The sequence below is a fragment of the Xenopus tropicalis genome, chromosome 1 (assembly GCF_000004195.4).
Source record: "Xenopus tropicalis strain Nigerian chromosome 1, UCB_Xtro_10.0, whole genome shotgun sequence".
Taxonomy (NCBI): Eukaryota; Metazoa; Chordata; class Amphibia; order Anura; family Pipidae; genus Xenopus; species Xenopus tropicalis.
Window position 1 is genome coordinate 27962114 of NC_030677.2, and position 585 is coordinate 27962698.

Here is a 585-nt window from a genome sequence, read left to right on the forward strand (position 1 = left end):
AGTGTGCTGGTTCCTGTGGGGGGACAAAGCAGAGGGTGCAATGATACAAAAAGGGCTTTTCTGACCTATAGGACAATACGATCCTGCACAAAGTTTTTAATATTGAATATAATGCTTTCATGACAAATGTTTAACAGATTTATGAATGAAGAAGAACTTTTTATTCTGGAAAGCCTGTGCAGGACTGCCGATACCCGACTGTGGTGCTTTGTATTGGAATTTTTCTTGCATTGCATCACAATCAGCTACAACAACAGAGAATTATTATTCTGAGTATCAGATAACAAATTGCAACTCCCACATAAACCACCGCTGCCTTCTTAGCCCATAAACTGAATATCCTGGTGCTCCCAGCTTCATATATTCTACATCTGGAGAGCCATGCTTCTATTCCTGGCATTCCAAGTGAATCTTCCATAAAAGAGAGGACTGGGGAGGGGACCAAGATAATGAGTCTCAGGACAAGCTCCCTTGTACTGTTTAGTACAGGAGGGGGTGGAGAACATTCTTCAGACATTGAAAGAAGAAGTTTCTCACTTGCTGAACTGAGCTTTCACTATCAGTCCATTTCCCACTGGTCATTAT